A 23,814-nucleotide genomic window follows, 5' to 3' on the forward strand; every position below is an offset into this window, starting at 1 on the left:
CAGGAATGTTTTGTTTTGCCTTGTAAAAAAATAATGAAATAATTAAATTATATTTCTTTTTGAATGTTTTTGATCATGCTATCAATTATTCACCAAAATAAAAAACTTTTCATAACACACAATGCAATCACATACTATACTTGGACATCTCTTTGTGTTAATTATAAGACACATGCTAAACATTTGAGCATATAAACACACCAAAATAGATTATTCAGCAAATATATGAATTAAAACATTTATAAGCTGCATGATGAAAAACACTGGAATAGAATAGAAAACGTTTAATTTTTGAAGCTATGGACCAAATGAACACATGATACATCCTGCAATGATGGACCATGGACAGAGGGAATGATATCTGTGTGCATATGTCTTTGACCAAGGAAGAGGATTGTAAATAACTAGAATGTATTAGAAATATGTAACGTGAACATAACATAAATGATATGGAATAAGGGGTGTATACTCACCTGATTGGGGCTGGACTAGAGTTCCCGTTGGTCTGGCAGCGGGAGGAGCTGCAGCCCCCTGAGACCCCAGGGGCTCCCCAGGTCCCAGTGCCCTCACCTGTGTGCGGGGGCGGGGGGAGCACAGCTGGAGGGCTGGGCCCCGATTGGCCGATATCCCATGTCATGTGACATTGTGCTCACTATATAAAGGCAGGAGTGGGCCAGGAGGGGCTCTCACTTCTGGGAGTGTTGCTGTGGGGCCTTTGTGTTTGGGATTGCTGGCCTGGAGCAGGTGGGTGTTGGTCAGTAGGTAGTGAGCAGCTGTATTGTACATTACCTGCTGATACTGCTGTCAGTGTATTGTTCTGTTACTGTTATTAAACTGTTTTTATCTCAACCCGTGAGTCTCCCTTTGCCCCTCTGATTCCCTCCCCATTGCCAAGTGGGGGAGGGTGGGTGAGCGACTGTGGGGTGTTTAGCTGCTGACCAGGCTCAAACGACGACACAGTGAGGGGCTCAAAACTGAGCACAGTATTCGAGGTGTGGCCTCAATAGTGCTGAGTACAGGGGGGACAATCACTTCCCTGGTGCTGCTGGCCACACTATTTCTGATATAGTCCAGGATGCTATTGGCCTTCTTGGCCACCTGGGCACACTGCTGGCTCATATTCAGCTGGCTGCCAACCAACACCCCCAGGTCTTTTTCCACTGTGCAGCTTTCTAGCCACTCTTCCCCAGACCTGTAGAATTGCATGGGGTTGTTTTGATCTAAGTGTAGGACGTAGCACTGAGTTTTACTGAACCTCATACAATTGATCACAGCCCATTGATCCTGCCTGTCCAGATCCCTGTGTGAAGCCTTCCTACACTCAAGTAGATCAACACTCCTGCCCACATCCCACTTGACCTTATCAGTCTTGAGGTATTTAAAAAGTTGTTGTCCCTCAACTGGAGTTACAGTCTTTTAAACTGTGATATAGTATTTTTTTATGTGCTTTTTAGTTTTTTTTTTTTTGTTTGTTTTTTTTTTTTTTTTTTTTCTCCTTCTTGAGGATACATCTGTAGGTAACCTTCTTCAGGAAATAGTTGATAAATCCTGATGATGAAAATAACCCCCTGGCTTTCCCATTCAGACTCCTAATTTCTAGGATAGTTCAGGATTTTAGGTTTCCTTCTGCCTAGGTCATCAATTCCCTGGCTGGCACTTTCAAGTTTTCTTGATTTCCTCTCTAATGTGCCTGAACTTAGATTTTAGATTTCCCTCGGATTGCCAGGTGTCTAGAAATCAGAAATTACAGGTTTTAACTTCAAAATTTCTAAGGTTTTTCTGTGTGTTTAGCTTTTAAACTTAGTCTTGAAAGCTTTTAGATAAATTTATGTGTGTGTGGACATATTTGAAGAGCGTGGATATTTTTATACATATAACAATAGAAAGTTGTTTTCAGGTATCACATGAGAGTATTGGAAGCATTTATCTAGCCTGCGTTTACAACAGGAATGACCACAAGAACAACCATGCTCCTGGAGTCAGAGGCAGCTGTTCATTATATAAATAATGTATCTGGATAAAAAAAAAAAAAAAAAAAAAAAAGTGGGACACAAGTTGTGAAGTTATGCCTTTAGGTTTGAAAAAGATTTTCTGGCAAGTTAGGAAATCTGGAAAGCTCCACGAGAAGCATCAAACTGTGCTGAGATCTCAGGGCTCTTCTGTTATTTATTTACATCTGAATCAAATCCCATTGTAATTCTCCTGAGGGTAATCATTTTCAATGTGCAAATCAGATAACAATAAATCAACCAATACACCATACAGAGGTCCTTAACATAGCAATGTGGATCGCATGAAAATAATTTTATTGAAGCCAGGACCCAATAAAAGAGCTAAGACCAGAGTAGATACTGTACTTACTTTTAATTACATAGAACTCTGTCTTAAATTACCCAAACTACAGAATTTCTCAAAGTTATGAATCATTTATAGCTTCCTCTGTCTTGGGTCAATGAACACTATAGCTGCATTCTTGTCACTCCCATAACATTTTCTCTCACTAATGTATCTTTTTTAGATTATCACTTCAGGACAGATTCAGTTTTCTCTTATTGAACTTAATGGTAAGCAATGGATGTACAGAATATTTTAAATAAAAAATAAAGTTCTTTGCAGATATACATTTGTAAATGATCTTTTTTTTTTTTTTTTTTCCCCAAACTTTTGTTCTCAGGAATGCTGAGCACAAAAATGAGGTAGAATCCTCATAACAGATGTGTTCTTGGCTCCAGCTAACTATTCACATAGGAGAAATATATTTTCATTTTGAATGCAGGATATTGGGTTGTTTCTGCTTAAGGCACATTTACAGTTTAAGTATTTGCAGGATCCTCTTAAGCTGTATTTTGCCTCAGCACTTGTTAGTGGCTGTTTTTCTCAGCAAAACACTGCAATGAAAATTAATGTATTCTACGAATATGTAGTATGAGACACAAAACCAATTCAATTCTGGTATTAATCTGTGTGTCGAGGGTTTGTCAGTCCATGCATAAGCATATGTGTTTAATTTTTTTCAGATGGCATCCACAGATAAGATGGGCATTTAGAGTGTGAAGCTGTTAAAAACAATTACTTCTTATTGTATTGAATAGAATTCAGACACGTGAATATTCAGTCCTCTACTGTGTTGCAGATCCTTCTTACATATTGAAAAATGGTTCTAAAGGTGACATAACCAGCAACTTAGAAATTTCATGCCAGGGGGATCCTAATATTTCATGAAACAGATATAACGTGCTGTCCAATTTGTTGCTTATGAGCATAGGCAATCTTACTGTAAAAAAAGGACTATGACAGGATGTTCCTTGCATTTTCAATAAGCACTCAGGTATTGCAAAGGCTAAGGAGGCTAAGGACTCCTTTGATAGTTTTACCCCAAACATAGTGCTTTAAGATAAACTGTGCATTCATAAGCTTCAGTCAGTCTACTACATGACAGTGAATTTCATTAACTTTTTGAACCAATGCCAGAAAGATGTGTGAGATTCCTCTTTGTGGGCATCAGGACTCTCTATTAACTTAGATATTGACAGTAGTTATAGGAAGTCATACGGGCAGCTCAAGAGTAGCTACCATAGGTTCAATATTCCCTCAGTCTTTAAGACTTCATTTCGCTTTTGTAATTGTGGATACCAGCTGGAGGACAGAGGCCCCAAATACTCTACATCACAAAGAAGGCAAGGATTCATATTTCACATACTGTGAATATGGCTTTACTTATTTTCAACTGCAACAGAGTTCTTGTATACCAGTTGGTAGTGTTTCATAATGTACTGGGGCAATGTAGAAACTTCAGATTTACATGAGACTTACTCTTTGCAGTACTGATATTTTGCAAGTTACATATAAGTTTCTTTGAGGCTAAGGGAACAAAACACATGCTTGTGAATAGTACTGCAGTGATTAATCTTCTCTGGCATTTGATATGAGTTTAAATAACTGAAAATCAAAAGTTCAATAGCCTAGCTGTAGGACTGAACTCCAGCCTGTAATTTAAGTCAAGTGTGTGTGACACAGGAACCAAAGCTCATTCAGATAAATCACTATATATGGCGATTAATATTTGATGAAGTACAGAACAGTCATAGAAAGGACAAAGTAGAAGGCCATTACCAGTGCCACAAATAATTTACAGATTGTTTTGTATGACTACCCTCATACTTCATACTTAGAGTCAAACCTTCAAATTAATTTGCACTAGAAGATAAGGTATAAAGAATCTGGCTTGATTTTAATCATAACAGAAGGAACAAGAAGAGTACTTACTGTCACAGAATCTGGAAGAATCTACCTACAAATGAGATAACTTCATTTTTACTCTCAAATGGTAGCTTAAATACTTATGCCAGGTGTGCCAATTATCATATCTAACAGTTGTAAAACTATTTTCTGCAGGGTTTTGTTCAGGAACTATGGAAATTAAAAATCTTTTTTCTTCCTTTAAAGGTGTTTTTCACTCACCATAAATAAAGTAAATATCCATGATATAGAAAATAAGTAACTCTCATACCATCTGACCAAAAAAAAAAAAAAAAAAAAAAAAAAGAAATGTAAAATACAGAATTGGGAAATACAGGAATATAGCTTTTTATATTTTTTTTTTCTTTCAAATTGATTATGTTGACTTTTTTATTACTCTCCTGAAAGTATTATAAGGGCTAAGATATTCAAAATGTCATCCACCAACTCCACTTGTGTTTTCCTAACTGTCTTTGAGTTCTGGCCTACTTTTTATTACACTTATAAAGGCTTTGGGACACAGGAGTAAAACAAATTATTGTGCCCAGATCTTGACTATTAAAGTCAAGCCTATTATATAATTGTGTTAATAGGTATATCCAACTCCATCTGGAAGCAGTTATGTTCCTTGTCTCCACTTATATTGGTGAAAGACTGCTCCAGAATTTTGCTCCTCTCAAGATAATTAGAATCTTGTTCTAATTTCCAGTGAAAGATTAGTCATGGCCAGTTCATACTAATTGCTTTTCTACCATTATTCCTTTACCATTGATATATCCAAGGAGAATAACAGCGTTGTCTCTAAACCAGAATCTCCTTTCTGTTTTTATCTGTTCTTCAAGGTGAGTCATTTTACAAAGTAACAATAGCACATTTGCAAGGCACATATTGTGCATTATTTTAACAGTGGCACAGATTCATACAATGTCAATCAACTTACTTTAATTTTTATGACAATCAGTGTAACCTGGGTGAGGATATAAATTCCATCATCATACAATCAAAGTTATTGTTATAAAGTGGCAACTCTGAAGCAGGTTAATGAACAAGTGATTTAAACTGAAGTAAATACAGTTTTGATTTAGGTTCTATTGAAAATTTAATCTAGTATGCAGGGAAGCAGCCCACAATCTTGGCTAGAGAAGTGTAATAGAGCATGATAGCAACCTTAATTGAGTTATGATAGCTGACAACCCTAATGGGAAAGTTACTACTTGTCCAGGAGTCTTCCTGTGGACATTCTCCTGTTTCTTTTGACTGCTCTTTCTGGAAAGCTGGATGGTCTTGCAGAATCATAATTTGTTGCTCTTGAAGACCTGGAGTGATCTAAAAGTATTTAGTTACTTATATATGGCTACCTATATATAAGCTTTCTAACAGTATTTTTCTGCTTGTGTTGTATACAGAGGTGCTTAAAGGAGAAAGTTATCTTGGACAGTGTCATACAAAAAATAGCATTGAAGTGAGAACACTGGAAAAAGAAGAGAGTTTGCAAGCTTATAGGCTGGACTTGATGAGTGTGTGGAACATAACTTGTGATAGAGGGAAATTATGGATGTGGGGTTCCCAGTCTTGTGATTTCATTTCTGGTTAGTAGGCATAATTCTACTGTCTCCAGTCTCTACTCAGTCAGAGTAGCTCCTAAATTGGTCTGTGGAATATTTAATTAATATCTTACTTTTCTTGCATTAAAGTAGTTATCAGATTGGTTTAAAATAATCCTTTCCAGAAAATCTACTACCCTGTCATTGTCCATGACCTGTTCCAAACACTTCAGGAGAAGGGGCAAAAAACTCTACCTTCTATCAAAAAAGTCAGAGATCAAGTTAGGCTCTGAAGTATAGCATCCATTTATATGGTCCCCATTGTGTATTTAAAGGATGAGTTTTTCTATCCCTTGTGTACCCTTGGTTCATAAACATCTCTGATCCTTTTTTTCCAAGTCTTGATAAGTTCTGGATATCTTGTGGCAATTCTGCACTATGTGAGAAAGTATCTATTGTTACAAATCTACATATCCTCTCATTTTGCCATTAGTCTGTTTTAAAAATAGGAAAAAAAAATAAACCAAATATCCTCTCTTTTTTTCCTGTACTACTTATCACATTGTATGTGTTTATTCAGTCTATTATTCATTAACATTTGATGGGAATTTTCTCAGTCTTTTTGGAGTTTCTTTTCATTAACATTTTTCCTCAGCCACAATTATTATCACAACCAGATTGTTACTGTGATTGTAACTTTATCCATATTAAGATCATGAAGAACATAGCACAGTATTTGTAGTGAAGAAAGACTCTTAGTTTAAAGAATACATTATAATATTCTATAATCATAATGTTCTTTGATTCCTCAGACCTTCTAAAATTGTGTTGGCTTTTAAAACACTATTACACATTGGGAAGACATTTTCAATAAACTGACAATTGAACTGAATCTTTAATTTTTTTTTTTTTTTTTTTTTTTTTTTTTTCTGAAACAATAGAGCTAATTTACAAACCAGAAGTGTCTGCTTTAAATTATTTCTGCTAATATGTCTTGTTAGTCACTGTAGTGGTTTGAGCTGGTTTAACAGCCAACCACCACAGATGGTCACGAGCAAAAGGCAGGGGAAGAACAAAACCCATACATTTATTACAGACACTAAAAACACGTAACAGAATAGGACAGTGAGAAGCATTGCCACATCTTGAGAACACCTTCCCCCCACTCCTCCCTTCTTCCTGGGCTCACTTCTGCTCCCGATATCTCTACCTCCTCCCCCCAGCGGCAGGGAATGGGGGGTGCAGTCAGCACTGCCACTTCTTCCATCTTCAGTGGGGGAAGCTTCTGGAATTTGTTCCCCCTGTTCCATCGTGGTCCCCCTCTCCCAGAAGACAGTCCTCCACAGGAGTCTCTCTCCCACAGCTGCAGCCCTTCCCGAGCTGCTCCAGTGTGGGCAGCCCCACATGCTGAAATCTTCCCAGTGCTGAGTTGCAGCAGCGGGGTCTACTTTTTCCCACAAGACCCCGGCCTTCTTCAGGCACAGCACTTTGTTCAGTCAGGTGAAAACAAACACAGGCCACAAATCAATGTCTGCTCCACTGTAGATCTTCATGGGTGGCAGGGGAGGGCTGTCTCACCACAGGATACAGAGGGGTGTCTGCTCTGGCACACCTTCCCCCCCTGCCCCCCCCCCTTTCTTCCTCCGTTCCTCCACTGACCTTGGTGTCCACGCAGCTACCTCAGCTCCTCATCTCAAGTCTGACTGCTCGTCACCACATCCCTTCTTAAATATGTTATCGCAGAGGCGCAACTGATTGGGTCAGTGTCCAAGCAGAGGTGGAGCTGGCTTGGAGCTGGGGGAGCTTCAAGAAGCTTCTCACAGGGGGCTGCCCCTGCAGCCTCTCCCCTGCCATCAAACAAAAAACCCCACCACTCACTCAACCCAGGACAGTCATTCACCAACAGTGAACTTTGAAGATTTTTTTTTTTTTTTTTTTTTTTTGCATTAGAATGCCTATCCTGCTGTTTTTCTTCAGCATTTGTGGGTTTGATTTTGTAATTTTACAGGTAATAGCAGCTAACAGAAGGCTACTGCAAGTAACAGAGACAGGACTTACCCTTCTCTGAGCCAGGTTTAGGGGTAGGTTCTTCTAGAAAGTGAGATGTCTTTCCTGTGTTAGTCATCTAGGCCTCACAAAATGCCGCTTTCTTTCCAGTGATGTTTGGGGTGTTTCCAGGGTGTTAAAGATGACTGGTTCAGGTGAACTCCAAGTCAGATTTCAGATAACAGCAATATTTATTAAAAGTTCCTTCTCCCTATCTTCTGCTCTTTAGTTTAATAAAGCATTTCAAAACAGCTTCAGAAGTTTTAACTGATTTTCTTGATGCCTCCATGTCCAGGTCATTGGCCATCAACATCAATTTCTCTATTTTTTTACCAATATTTCTATACTGGTCTTCTTGAGTCTGGCGTTTATAAGCTCAGTCCTGGACCTGGATTTTCAATGAGCAGAATTCCCCAGCCTATACCAAAGATTAAATCTGTGTGTAAAAAAAAAAAAAAGTAGTGATGTTTCCTCAAATATCTCCCAGGCTTCTCTATGACCAAATTTCCTAGTGTTTTTGGAAATCAGACTTCATCCTCCATCTTCAAGGTCTCTTAACAAATAAGAAAGGAAAATACCCAGACATTAATAGTTTAAAGTAAAGCAAAAGGAAAAGTAAAAATACCTAATCAGGCTGAAGAACTTGTATCTTTTTGCCACCACCTGGCCAGCCACCATAGACTTTGAGGTCATTTCAGGTCTCTTCTGTGTATACATCTGACAACAGCAACAATATAACAATCTGTTATATGTGTAACTACATAAATTAGTACTGGAATAATGTTTCAATTTAAGCTCCAAAACCTGTTTTTCTTGAATACAGACATTGAACCTCAGTGTTTCTAATCTCATTGCCTTTACTCAACTTAAAACATATATACTGGAACTTTGTTTCCCAAGCTAATGCATAACTGCAACTCTTCTTAGGTAGTTTGTGTGCACAGTTCCAGAAGACTCTTTCTGGTTTGTAAGTGGGTACATTATAGTTCATGTACCCGATGCATTTAATTCTTAGTGAATATCAATTTGAGTCGTCCTCAACGTTCATGTTATAAATTTGAGCATTTAAATTTTCTACATTTTGTTATGTCTTGAAAAGCTGCTCTTCAGCATCTTACTAATTTACTCACCTAACACTGACATTAACTTTTGAGAAATCACAAGTTTCTAGAAGCTGATAGTATATTTTAAAGAATTTAAACAAAGTATAGATTTAAAACTTTTCAAGAAATGAAAATTTTTATCAGGTTCGTGTATCATTACAAAGCTGTTTTTAGTCGGCTCTTTAAGAAAATTCTGTATAAGTGTCCTCAAGAATTTGCACAAGATTTTGCATCCATGTTTCCAGGAACTATCCAATATTTCTTAATATACAGTTTCTGTGACTGAAGCTTCCACCCATCTTCAGGACATGCATATCCTTAGAAGGTAATATGATCCCTCACAAATTGACATTTGTTTTTCTCAAACTTAAACCCTTACTCCTTAAAAAGCTTTAGAAACCTTTCCGCTCCTGCCAGATGTTATTCCAATGTTTTATGGAAACAATGAAGTAATCTAAATATGTGAAGATGTCTTAAATTCTCAAAATGTGGCTTATGCCTTCTGAAAAGTCCCGCAGTTTGAAATGCATTCTAGAGGACTGAAATAATTGACAAGGTGTCATAAATGTGTTTTTCTCCTTAATCTTCACTTACTTTCTTTTTTTTTTTTTTTTTTTTTTTTTTTTTTTTTCCTTCCCTAATTTGATAGTATTCAAATTCTAGGTCAAAAACAATAAAATGTTTTGCTCTTGACATAGAGTTTGGCATGGAAGCAAGTTGGTAACTATCCTGCCCTGTTTTTCTAGGTTTTCTTAGGTCAATACTTAAGACTGTTGGGCTTTTTTATAATTACAACTGGGTATTTTCAAGGCAATGAAGATTAGTTAACCAACATCCTGCAGGATAGAGTTTAATCTTTTTTTTTCAGTTCTATCTGATATATCAAAAGAATTAGAATTCCACATCCTGAGTGCAAGTACAGGTACTGATGCAATTCTTCACATTATTTATCTTAAAAGTTACTGATGGTTAATCTTATCTATAAACAAATTCTAGTTCTTATGTGACATCATCTGTTCCGGAGACTCCATTTTCAGTAGCGTGTATCATATTAACTACAAAATTTACCTGACCAATCATGAAATGTCTCATTCATTAAATAATTTACCTCATGAGACCTATGAGAAGCCTGTGAATATAGTTTAATTATTTTCCAATTAGAATCTTCACTATCAAACAAGTCCTGATGTGGTTAATTTAATGCAAAACTACAGCCCACAGGAATTAACAGTTGACGTACTTAAACTGTATGTATTTCCTTCCACACTTGTAACTCCTTATTAGTCTGGGGAACAGCAGTTATGAACTCATCCCACCAGACTTCACATATGAGGTATTTTAGCACGGGGAAGTTCATAGCTTGCAGCTGAATACTGAGAACTTACAGCACCTATAAAATGTTAGGAAAGTATGATTTGATTTTCTTATAAGTCTACACCTTCCATAACGCAAAATCTATCAGATGAACACAAAATCTAATTGTCTTTGCAACTTGTAGGTTTCGGCCCAGGTGAAGGTGCTCTTGCCATCTTGAAGCTACTTCCATCTCCCATAATATCAAAGAAAATAGGATTTCAGGACCAGATGCTAATGTAATCTGCATGATGCTGATCTGAGAACTGCATCTCAGTTAGTCTTTTACTGTCAAGTAGGCTATTCTATGGCTGGGAAAATACTAATAGAAAGAGACAATTGTCTTAATTTCCACTCAAAAATTTATGAAATTTATTGGAAAACTGAAGGTAACATCTAGCCAAAGACAGAACTGAAATTAATTTCAACTCTCTGTCCCTTCCTCCCTACTCTTCTGATCAGAGGCTAAAAAGCACCAAAGTTGTCACTGTGTCATAGATCTATAATAACATAGCACAGCTTCTTAACAGAGATATTGTATGAAATTTATTTTAAAAAAAGATATTCTGAAATTGAGATGAAAGTGTGTAGTTGTTGATCAAGATCATTCTGAATTCATCTTCTTTTAAAAATTATTGCAACGACTCCCAAGTTTTAATCAAAGATATATTTATAGGTGTACTCTTTGATCAGTTGGAGAAAGCATTAGTGAAAATTGCATAACACAGTACTCTGAAAGGTACCCCTAGGATCTTCCTTGATATATCTTCACAATTTGACTGTTAATAACTATTTTTCATGTATTTTTTCAACTAGGTGCAAATCTGTCATTTTTTCATCTGATAAGGAATCAAAGTTTTGTTAGATATACCAGGTCTACTGAATCACCCATAGATAATAGACCTGTTACAGTATCCAGAAAGAAAATGGCAGACATTAAACATGGCTGTTGATTAATGTCCACGGTGTCTATTTCTGGTCATATTATTACTGAGGTGTTAGCAAAGTGACTGTTCATTAAGTTATTCAGTTGTTTCTTTGGGATCTATAATTGGGCTGACTTCATTTACCTTTGTTTATCCTTTTCATTTATATTTCTTTCCTTATGTTCTTTTAAATATCCTAATTTCTTCCTCAGTATCCAAAGAAGAACAAAGAACAAAGAAGAACTTCTAATACTTTAGAAGTTGTATTTAGTGGATTTGTTAGTAACAGTGGATGGATATCATCACCTATTACTGACAGTGAATTGAGTTGTTGAAATATTCTATAAGCCATTCTTTCCTTAAGAAGTCACTTGTTTGTAACTTACTTCTGGCCTTAATGTTTTTTTAGTTTCATCCTTCAGTTCTCATGCTTTTTCTTTGTGCTCACCCTTAGATACATATATTTAATATGTTATTTACTTTTCAGATAACTGAAAGGGTTACTGGTGCAGCTGTATTTGCTTTCTGCTTTGTATCTGTTCTCAACATCATGATAGTTTTTAGCCTGTTTGAAACAAGCATTCCTCAAACTTCCAAGGTTATGTTTCTACAACACAATATCTGATTACACCTGTAATTGGAATTTCAGTACAAGCACCCATTTTCAGTAGAATGCAGTTTTAGAACAAAGTCCTCCTCTTGTTGCCTTAGAAATAATATGAAACAGCATGAATAAAAAATGGATAAATATTGAATTTTCTTTCTTGCAAAAAATGTTGAGCCAGCTATACTGATATGCTCCTTGGTTGTTAAACCAGACTATTGGTGTAAATGTTTGCCACTTCTAATGGTTTCTTGCCTGAGAACCCCTCCTTTGTGTCTGACTAGTTTGATAAGTGTATCGTGATAGGTGATCTATGTTAAGCTATGTTTGTACCACAGGCAATTCCAGTGCTGCCCTATATTAAAACTGCATGCTATTGACTTGGTGAGGATGTGTATACATCAGCACTGATGTGGAAGGAAAACCTTGGCTTTGAAAGAAGATGGTAAGGAGAGAGCTGCTGGGCCAATGCACTGAACTCACCAAAGGGCCTAACAGTGGAGCACAAGGAGATGCTCTTTCCTGTGAATCATTTCCAGATCTGCCTTTTTTCCTTAGTTCTCTGAAATATCTCTTCATTGCATTGATACTTTGATGTAGGTCTTCGAGGGCTTGTTGGACATTGTTTCCATAGGCCAAATTGTTCTGAATAGTGACTTGCAAAAGGTTTTGAAATATTTAAGATATGCTACAGTGCTCAAGACAAATGATACTGTGCGACTGCATATTTTCTTATGTAAAACTTCATGTGATTTACAAAATTTTGGAAAAGAATTAGTTAGATGGAACACTTTTTATCTCAGATGAGATATTGACAGTGGTGTGTTATAATGTATAACCTTGAAGTTATATATAAAGTGCTTCTTAAGCTTAAGGAACTGAGAAAATTTTAAATGAGATAATTGAAAGTAATATAACCTCATGCACACCTCTTCAATTACCATAGACTTTTGATGTACACTGAAGTGTAAAGTGTTTGATTAAATTTAGGAAGAGACATCAATAAGAAAAAGTATTTACTGTGAACAGTGAAGAGTTCTTGCAGCCAAATGAAGTGCTAACACAATTTGTTGTAATAAAATGTATTTCCACACAGTGGGATAAGTCTTCTTGAAATATAAATCAACATAGCCCTGTTGAAGTCAATATTTGTTCACTTCCTCCAGTAGAACAATACCAATTTAAACCAGCTGAGAACCTGGATTGTTGTGTTTATAATAGAAACCAATTGTAATGCATGACAGAAATGTTACAGGTGATTGTAAAATAAAGGATGGGCACACACAAACAGTCAAACGCATGATCATATAACAGGCATCAGAGGCTAAATTTATGCTGCCTTTTAAAAACTGACTCTTAAAAACATGTTGTAGGGGACAGGTTGGCTACCTTTATTGCTTCTAAGATGAAGCACTTTTAAAATATGTGAAGCACTCTAATAATTTTCAGGCACTCTCACTGTTAAATTGCTCAGGCTCAGAAACTTTATGACTTCCAAATAAATTAATTCAGGGCACTTCAGTCTGCATATCAGTAGTACTCAAAATATACAGTCTTTTACAGTTAGAAAATCAAGGCATGTTGAGTACAGCTTTATAAGTTTTGGCAAAACAAAAGATCATATAGTTCAAAACTTTCTCTTTGACACAAGCTACTATTTAAAACATTGAAAAAGTATTCACTGCTGCTAAATGTGTTTTATAATAGAGATGGTAATGGAATGCAATAATATGTTTTTTTCTTTTCTTCCAATTCCTTCATTCTGTTCAGAGGAATTTATTTCCAGGTACAGTGAACAAAATTCTTATTCTATGTTTTTCCTTAAAAAAAATATCTTAATGAAATTTGTAATGAAATCATGCCTGCTGTATAAATATGTAGTTTTCATGTAACCACACTCCTTCAAGTGTTATGTTTTTAATGGTATTATATTTGGTAAATTTCAGTCAGATGTTAGCTGAATAAGAAATGGATAATGATTACAAAAAATCGTTCATGTAGTGAATTCCATACACATGGATAGGTGAACATATACATGGATATCAGTGGATTCACTAATGTTAATATGCACAGAAACAAACAAACAACTTAATAATATATGCTTGCAGTGTGAATGTGGCATGCATGTGGATGCAGGGCTATCCAGACATCAGTAGGTTGATGAACTCAAATCTGGCTTGTTAGGTAATGCCTGAAATTTGACAACATCCCATTTATATTAACAGATGAGAAAATAAGATATCTTTTACAGTGTCATTCTATTTTCTATCATATCAAATATGATTCCTCAGGCTTTGATAAGTATTTTCTGATAAAAATTAAAATACCTCACAAGATAATTTGTCAGCAGTACAATACTATGTATACAGAGAATCACACTTTCCAGATGATGTCATGATCTGTTCATGCCTTGTCTCTTCATTCTTTCTTTAACAAATTACTTTCATATGGCTCTCATTTTTTTAGGAAACATGCTGCTCCATATGACTTACTCATCACCAGTGTTACATAGGATTTCTGGTTAGTTTTCTCACTTTTTCTAAATAAAGCACTAAGTAAAACCCACCAGAAAATCCAATTATGTAGATACTTTATTAAATAAAGTCCTTTTACTTTGTACTGAGGCAGAAGATGAGTATGGACAACATACACATGATTGGCTCTGCTCTGATGGTGGTAACCATCAGGAGAGGGACTAAACCTACAGCTGGGGACATTTATTCCACAAACCACTTTTCCCAGAAATGTTTGTGTCTATGTCTACAGGGTTTGAGAATATGTTCAGACTACTTCAGCTGACCAGGTTACTGATGCTTATCAAATTATCTGTTGTGAAGTGAGTCAAGGTAATTAATATATGTGTACCTTCCTTTTCTCTAATCTATCATGCCTCTTTGCAAGTGAAATGAGCTACCTTTTTTAAGTGGTGCTAAGCACATTGACCATTTTGAAGGTTACAAATTGTGACCAAGCCGATCAATTGACAAATGGTAACTTGTTAAATTGCAACAAATGTAGTGATTGCAATCATGTGAATGTACATTTAAAGTAATAAGATAGGAGTTAAGATTAAGAAGTTAGGCAGAAACTGAACTAGTAAAGACTTAATTTTTAAATGGTAAAATAGAAATGACAAGCACAAGCATCTGCCATTAGCTTAGCAAATTACTATGTCAGTTCAGCTGGAGCAATTGTAAATCCAAAGGCAAGTTAATCACACACCAATGGGTTACACAGTCAGTATTTAGTCTATCAATGCACATATGAAAAATAGCTATGCTCAGCTGTAACTATGAGCCATGTTTGTTTAAGAAAACTTGGTTTTGCTTGAATGTTTTGTGATTTCATTTGCCATATATTTGTACAAACATTCAAAAGAAGTTATGTTTCATAGTTATGATGTCATCAGAATTATTTTGGCTATGACAACATTACAGTACTCAGGCATGCTCATCAGTTCCCTGGTCTGGAGGTAACACTGCTGGAGCCTTTATTATGATGAAGACTTTGAAGGCAGCAAACTTCTTCCAGTGCATCAAAGGGACCTTTGATGGATGGATGGACGAAAGTCATTCTCACTGCAGAGCACACTGCATTACAACCCAATAGGTATGTCTAGATGCAACTAATTTTTGTTTAATTGAAATAAACAGATATTCTTTTATCACTTACAAGAAACTTAGGACTTTACTCAGTTGCTTACACTTAGACAACTAGTGCTTTTTTTGGGATGCCTTAGCTTATGTGGATCAGTTTCCACTTTAGAGGGGCATGGGTCTCTTTGTAGGCCTTCCATCATACCTGCAAGATCTGTGCAGAAGTTATGGATACCCAGATCTTTGTAAGAGACACTGAATGTATTATGCGTGAGTAACTGAATTAACCCCATAATACTATTTCCTATCTGAATTTGACAGTAAAAGACGGTATTTTCTCTTTAAACACTTCAGACAGATGGTTCAGGCCCTGTCTATAGATGCATGACTACATGTGCCTGTGTAGTCTGGGATGTCTAGCTCCCACTATGGTCAAAATGGAAATCTAATTAAAGAAGCCAGTAGAGTCTGGAGAAATATTCAGCTCACACTAACAAAGACACCTACATTTTGTCAAATGAAAAGTCGTTTGCATCATCTACTGTATTAGTTAGGTCTCTGCTGAGTTGATATTTATACATATCTATCTAGTATATACCTTCAGTCTGTCATTGAGTTCTACTTAGATGACCCTAGAGTTTGGTGCACAGCAAAAGATGCAGACAGAAACAACTAGAAAGAGGAGTGGGTTTAATTTAAAGGATCATTACACTACAACCGATTTTCTTACTATAATTAATGCATGAATGCAGGACTTCTGATTCAACAGATTTGAATTGAACTTGCTATTTTTATTAAAAAAATTATAAGATACTGGACAAATGTAGTGTGGTTTTAGAGTTTTACCATTTCCCCCAATCCTTCTCAAAACCATTCCCTTTACTGCCAGATTGTTCTGAATGCAAGACAGAAACTTCTGAGAAGGTAAAGTCCATCATCGAAGAGAAGTTAATGTCATCCTTAAAGGCATCTCAGAACCCTGATGACACTATTAACCAAATAACCAACCAAAAAAATCTCTGCTTTATTGTGTAATAAATGTGAATAAATATAATACTATAGCACATATAGTTTGATAGATTAGGATTTTCATATTTGAAAAAGAAAACATAATGCCACACTGTTCTAAAATTTACATTACCTTGATTTTAATTCATAAAAATATATTAAAAATGCAGGAAAAATTCTTATTTGGTCTGTCATATTTGTTTATACTTATTTTTACTTTATTATAACCTTATTATCTAAAATAGCATATTTTTTTTTTTTTGGTTTGGGATTTTGTGCAAAAAAAAAAATTATATCCACAAAGAACTGTATAAAAATATGATTTATTTTAATGAATATAATTCACATACAGCTCAAGAATTTTGAAACATATTTATATCTGTAAATGAACAGATTCAAAATACAGGATAATATTACATATCTTTTTATGAGAGACAGGATTATAGTTTAAATCCTTCATATAGTGAAAGCTTAATGTGCTGAATAAATTACTCTACCTAAAATAGCAGCAAATCAAAAACACACTTGACGTTTTTTCCTGCTGGCCTAAATATATATGTTAAACTATTTAGGAACTTCTACATAATAGGAGGGAAAGGGAACCCCCTAGTGCATAAAGTAGGAATTAAACATGGATGTTACCTGAAGCTGTATCTATAAAAGGTCTACAAGATGGTATTTGAGCTGGATTTTGTAAATTAATTAAATCAAAATATATGTTTCTTACTTAAAACAGTGTTTCTTACTTGAAACATATTTTGCTTTGGACACAAGCTCAAAACATCAAGATTAGAAACATTATTTGAGATTAATTCAATCTGTTCTTCTGAACCACCAATATATACATATATGTGTCTGATAGTATTACTATCTACTTGAAATTGCCATCAAATTTAAAAACAGAAGTTATTGGATCTAGCATAAACTCTGAAGGCATAAAAGTTATGTTAAGAATGATATCATTTTTTGTCCTGATAATATTTTAAATTAATCACATCTAGGAAGTCACTGTTGTAATAGTTTGCCCTGTGTGAGTACTCTAGTCCACTGAAAAAGGCATCAAAATTATCCCTATGGGGAATTTCAAATATTGAGAAAATGCAGTATGAACGTTTAGTTGTAAGTTTCTGCTAATGAACTTCTCTGAATGTTTCTCATATTTATTGATTATATGAGTCTTGGATGACTGTGAGCCTGGTTGTGAACCCTTACTTTTGCATGTTCAGCACAGTATTTCAAATGTTTGCTTCATTCCTCATGCTCTTTGATCCCTTTAGTAATTTTTTTCTGCTTTTCTCTGATTTTCTTCAACTATAGAAGAAGTACAGATGTACCAGAAACTTCTAGCTAATCACTTGCTGATAGCATTATCAAACACAAACATGCCCTCACAAACGAGTGGAGATTTCTAATCTGGTAGCTGATGTATACTCGCATTGCATTCAGCACAGACAGCTAAGACAACACCAGACTACAGCACTGAAGAATCATGCATCTTTATTAAAGCTTTTAAACTACTTTGTATTACCTTTTCACTTAATTTTTATACTGAGACCTTTTTACTGACTTTAATAAAGCTATCCTTGGTTCCAACAAAGTTTGTGAGATTTAAATTAGTTTCTCTGTTTCTGGCTGTTTTAGATAGGTAGCAAACCCAAATACAACTCAATCCATTCTGCTTTCTAAGGGTTCACCTGCATTCTGTTTGCTTCCTTGATTGCTAATAAGACATTTCAAAGGCTTTAGTGGTATAGTCTAGTTCACAACCTACCTCACTGTTTTGACTTTTAGATAATTTATAGACTCACGTTTTTCTACAGTCACTGATCTGAAATTCAGGATTCATTTTACCATTTTTAAAGGTGTGTTTAACAAAACTGGAAGCTATGGCATAAATTAGTGTATATCCTAACAAAGGAAAATATTAAAGGAAATGCATTTCTTAGGAGGCTTTTTTATTTTAATTTATATAAGCTTATCTTAGATGGGTTCATCTTTAGTTTACTGCTCTTAATCTAGATGTTGATAGATACTACACTGTTTTTTCTATGTCTGAGTCTCTTCCTTCAGAGATATCTGTGTTTATTTCACCTCTACTTCCCTTAGACTTCTGCCAGTTATCCTACTCTCTCCTCAAATTTTTCAAAGTCCAGGAAGAATGAGATCAAACATTGCTGCTGCTACATTTTAGTGTTGGGCCAGCTGAGAATAATGCATCCCTCTTTCAATATGTTCACTCCTCCCTTTGGCTGCTCCATGACGTGCTGAGAAGGAGCTGAAATAAATTATTATACTCAGTCATTAGTTTGGGAAATAGAACTAGGAGGAAGTTTTAGAAATAGGTCTCCTGTCCACTCAGCAGTTACAGAATAGAACAAAGTACAGCAGAGAGAAGAGATGAAACAGAGAGAAAAAATGCTGAGGGCAGATGGCCAAGATAACCCAGTGGTGAAGGAGGCCAGACAGGGAGCTGGAGAACTTAGAGGAAAGCCTGAGCACCCAGCCAGAAGCCATGAGTTAAGCAATTCTTGTGGGAAAGCTTGACTGGGATCTTAGCACTCATCAGGAGCTCAGCAAGAAGGAAAGACAGACAGGTGTATAACACTGAACCTCATAAGTCATTCTGTAACCACAGTCCAAAGAAAATAAAAACCTCATGAGTACTGGAAAGTTTGAGTTTCGCTGTGTTCACTTGACCAAATTAAGTACTCATACTCAAAGTATCAAGCTGTACTGGTCAAATGTATTGCATAAGCTCCTTCTGTGTCAACTCTCAATTAGTGTAAACTTTGAAAACTCCATTAACTCCAGTGAAATGATATTTATATAAGCCAGCTGAAATTCGAGCTCTCAAAATGTAAAATTAATTTATTACCTTTAAGCTGAGTGCTTAGCAATAGAAAAAAATAATGTCGTCAGAATTTGCTAATGTAACCACATAATGAAGAAACATTGCATTTTTAGCATGTGTGAACAATCACACAGTGCTTGGTTAATATGCATTATGGATTACTAAAACTGATTACTAAGAGTGCAAATTAATGGCAGTTTCATAACAACAGATTCTCTGGCCCTGACAGTGGTGAAACACTTGCAATATTGAAAAGTTTTAGATTGTCCTGGCATGTATTTTCAATCTAAATCAGTGTCTAATAACCAGAAAGGGTAGTATCGGTATCACATAACTCCAGGGACTTGATTCATTTATCTAGTCATAGGTGTTTAAAGCCATTGTGAATTAGCCTGGCTTCAAGCTGCCACTTCAGAAAGTCCTGGATCTCCTATGGATCCTATGTTATATTAGTCAACCTCACACAGATGTCTCAAACTAACTGCAACCTCTCTGACTGCAGTAGATGCATATGTCTAGCTAAAAAAATCTGGCCCCAGATGTGTAGACTGTCAATACCTGCATTAGAGCTAGCAATCTTCCACCTTCTTCATAGTCACCAAAGACAAGTTGGTGCCTTTACTTCCCAATACCAATGATGAAATGTAAATGTCCTCTTCAAGATGACTGCATCCAAGAAATGTCAGTTCATTCTCCACTGACAAAAGGAGCCATCTTAGATGAAGTCAGGCTGAGAGAGTTGGAGTTGTTCAGCCTGGAGAAAAGAAGGATCTGTGGAGACCTCATAGCAGCCTTCCAGTACTTAAAGGAAGCCTACAAGAAAGCTGGAGAGGAACTTTTTACTAGGGCATGTAGTGATAGGAAAAGGGATAATGGTTTTAAACTGAAAGAGGGTAGATTTAGATTAGGTATAAGGAAGAAGTTACTCACTGTGAGGGTGGTGAGATACTGGAACAGGCTGCCCAGAGCAGCTGTGGCTACCCCCTCCCTGGAAGTGTTCAAGGCCAGGTTGGATGGGGCTTTGAGCAACCTGGTCTAGTGGGAGGTGTCCCTGCCCATGGCAGGGGGTTGGAACTCGATCTTTAAGGTCCCTTCCAACCCAAACGGTTCTATGGTTCTATGTATCTAAATTTTATGTGAATATTGCCATCTGGCACCATAATATTGGTCCTAGTAGTACCTGTGTCTTTCCCGTTCCCTGATGTCTTGCTTGTCATGGTAAAGATTATGCTACCCATAAACCCACTAGTACCAATACCTGCTACCACAGGCCCACCTGACCTAAAATAAATTGACATTTTCTCCTTCACCTGTGGAATGGTTGAACATGTGAGACATCTATTATCTTTGCTTACATGGTGCTAAGAAAGCTTTGGGGATTGCAATTGTTTAGTTCCATATAGGATAAGACCTTACAGGAAAAGTTTGTTTGTTTGTTTGTTTGTTTCTTATTGCAGCTGGACAACATACTGATTGCATTAATATTCTTTCGTAGAGAAATGTAGCCTTTTTTTCATAACAGGTCTTATTCACCTCATTGTTTAGTAAATTAGCTTTGTGAGACACAGAAGTTCACAGCAACTCAAGCCATTTGCCAGAGAATACATATGCTGCTTTTCTTAATAATGTCTTTAAATGAACATCTGCAAACCTCCTGATACTATTGACTTATTGTGTCTTCCAACCTTTTAAAACAGAAAAAATAAACAAACAACCCCCCAATATTTTAAACCTTGGAAACATCAGCTTCATTTCCTCAATAAAAAAATAAAGGATGAAGCTGAAAGTGATTATACTTTCCAGTAACTTGTCTGTACAGAAAAAAATTAAAGCTGTGACAGAATCTTAATAGTTAACATAATGGGAATACAAAAACATGTATGTGTGCACGTATATGCATGTACACACACATTGGCATGTACAGCATTGAATTCAGTGGATAATAGCTAGTACTTGGAGAGCTATGTAAGGGCGTATGTATATAGACAGATAGATATCCTTTCATAATAATAAAGGTAGAAGCTTTTTCCACCCCTGCTTCTTAAAAATAAGTTTAATTCAATTACATATAAAACAAAAAATGTAAAAGGTTACAACAAAAAGTATCTTCTCACATTTATGAAGTGTATGAATTACACAGTAAAAAGTTGTCTTCTAAATTTTTACTCATGTGCAGATTGAGGCATATCAATAGGACTATTTTCACAAATTAAAACAGATTATGATTTTCTACTTTACCATTTTTTGCTTAGTATAATATTTAATAACATTTCTTGTAATTTTCAAGGTAATTAATTTAACAGTAAATTAAATCCACTGTTTCTGATAAAAAGTACTTGCTGCCAAACTATAAAACACTGAGAGACTCCATATACTGAGACTGTAAAGAGGGTTAAGATATCTAGGTTTTATTCTTAGGACCATGGTATACTACCTGTATACCACTGCACCATAACTATCAAATTGCTTATTCAGAGTCTTGAACTCCTGAAGGAGCATTCTCTTCCCTATTGTACTGGCTTTGGCTGGGACAGAGTTAATTTTCTTCATAACAGCTAGCACATAGTCCTGTGTTTTTTGTTTCTGACCAAAACAAGGTTGATAACACAGGGATCTTTTAGCTATTGCAGACCAGTGCTTACACAGCCACAAAGCATTTTCTGATTCTCAGCCTATCTCACCAGCATGTAGGCTGGGGGTGCACAAGAATCTGGGAGAGGACACAGCTGGGACAGCTGACCCCAACTGACCAAAAGGGTATTCTATACCATTTGATATAATACTCAACAATAAAAACTGAGGAAAGAAGGTGGAAGAAGGGTGTTCAGAGTTATGGCATTTGTCTTTGAAAGTAACTGTTACATGTATTAAAGCCCTGCTTTCCTAGAAATGGCTAAATATTTGCCTGATGATGGAAAGTAGTGAATGAATTCCTTATTTTGTTTTGCTTGTGCATGTAGCTTTCACTTTACCTATTAAGCTCTCCCTACCTCAGCCGATGAGTTTTCTCACTTTTACCCTTCTAACTCTTCCCCATCCTGATGCAGTGGAGTGAGTGAGCAGCTATGTGGGTTTATCTTCCTACTAGGGTTAAACCACAACACCTGTCAAGATCAAGGACTGTTTGGCTATAAATTAGACTTTCTATACATTGAAAATATAATGTTTTATTAATAGAATTAAGTGGTAAAAATTATTTGAAACATTTCTTTCTCTACCCATTTTGCTGCTGATAAAATCTAAGTTGCATATTTAGAAATAGAAATAAAATACTAACTGGACTGAGAACCAATGAAGGAATCAATTTCTTATGGAGGCATGAAGCATAGTGGGAAGGGCACCCTGTGGGCACTGTAGGTTGGAACATCCTCACATTGAGGAATGTACTGTATTGAAGAAGGTATGCCTTAAATGTGCTTTAAAGTATGAAATTACAATGCCTAGATGTGCACATTTGAGTCTAACCAACCTGCTCCTCCAGGGGATATTCCAGGCTGTTGATACTGAGATGTGAAGCCTGAACATAGGTATAAATGTAACCTAAAACACTCTTAATGACCTGATCTGGACAGCCACATACTTGGATTGATATATTTCAGAAAACACTAATTTGTTATGTAGTAAATGAAGACTCCTCTACTTGAGTCAGACACCAAAATGACAGTCATCACAATAATCTTTAGGGATTTCAGTGCTTTGGCCAATATAATCTGTGATTACTAATTCACAGGATCTGAAAATGAAATATAAATATGGAAAACAGTGCAGACAGCAATGGATAAACATACCTGCCACTCAACTGTGTCTTTAGCACTTCCTACTAATAAAAGTGCCCAGTGTTTTCAATAATAAGACCTTACTTCAAAATCCTTAATTAAAAAGCATCACCAATATGCTCTTCCTCATTTTAGCAAGTTCCAGGAAAATTTTCTATTTCTGAAGTGCAGTTGAAGGATAAAGTAATGCAACGCCACCACCAGCCCTTCTCTTCCTTAAAAGGACTACTTTTTCATTTTCTCATAGTAGAATAATTCTTATGATTCATCCAAGCCTCCAGGTTTTGAAGCAAGGACTTAGGGGATGGACTTTTAAAATGGTGTACATTTTTGTAATTTGTAACAGATGAAAAAACCCACCTGAACAAAACCATAAATGAGTGAAAATGCGTCTTCCCTTTGGAAACATTGAGTGTAAGTTTGGAATTAGAGTTTCATCAGGGTTAAAGAAACAGGGAAAACCAAAAGTTTGTCAGCGAAACTTTCATTTTCTATTTCAAATGCTTTGCTAATCCTGAAACTTTTCCTAGCATAGAACAGAAATTTGAAAGTGAGAGAAGGGGAAGCAAAACAGCCATTTCCAAAAGAATAGAATAAATGAGACAAACCCTGAGCACTAGTTAAGAACAGAGACAATGTTTTGGGCTGGAGTGAGGAATTGTTCTGCAGGAAATCCTAAAGGCCTCAGTTTTACATACAAATAATATTCAAAAGTTAAATAGTGTTTAAGGTCAGAAGCTAAATGAGAGTTGAATATAATGTTGAGTA

Source organism: Tyto alba, unplaced genomic scaffold (genome assembly GCF_018691265.1).
Source record: "Tyto alba isolate M040663 unplaced genomic scaffold, T.alba_DEE_v4.0 Super-Scaffold_45, whole genome shotgun sequence".
In the NCBI taxonomy this organism is placed as follows: Eukaryota; Metazoa; Chordata; class Aves; order Strigiformes; family Tytonidae; genus Tyto; species Tyto alba.